Source organism: Microtus ochrogaster, linkage group LG8 (assembly GCF_000317375.1).
Source record: "Microtus ochrogaster isolate Prairie Vole_2 linkage group LG8, MicOch1.0, whole genome shotgun sequence".
Classification (NCBI taxonomy): domain Eukaryota; kingdom Metazoa; phylum Chordata; class Mammalia; order Rodentia; family Cricetidae; genus Microtus; species Microtus ochrogaster.
The window spans coordinates 21,209,397-21,209,980 of record NC_022033.1 but is presented as its reverse complement, the minus strand read 5'-3'; positions in this window follow the sequence as shown (position 1 = coordinate 21,209,980).

Genomic DNA, 584 nt, shown 5'->3' with positions numbered 1-584 from the left:
AACAAAGCAAACTCCTTCCCCAAGTTAACTTTGGCCATGTTACTTTATCACAGTAATAAAAATCCCAAGATATTATACTAGCCTAGAATTTCCTATGTAGTCAATGTATAGGGCATATATTCTCTCAAGAGCTTATTAGCCTATTATCTTATTAATACTAAGTATATTAACTAAAGATCATTATTCTTGGAGAAAGAGAACAAATATAACCAACCACTTTGTTTTTAAGACAGGGTCTCTCCATTTAGTCATGGCTGTCCTGGAACTATGTAGACCAGGTTGGCCCCAAACTCAGAAATCCTCATTTTTAATCAAGGACTATTCCCAAACCAATCTGGATGAAGGCAAAACTAATAGTCACAGCCTTTTATTATATGATTTATATTTAATTGTTAACATTTACTAAGTACTGAACCAGTGCCAGTTCACCCTTACTACCTATGTATCCTTGGCTAAATTAGGAAACATTTCCAAAGTTCTATTAATGACAAAACACAAAAAAGCCTCTCTTGGCCGGGCGATGGTGGCGCACGCCTTTAACCCCAGCACTCGGGAGGCAGAGGCAGGCGGATCTCTGTGAGTTC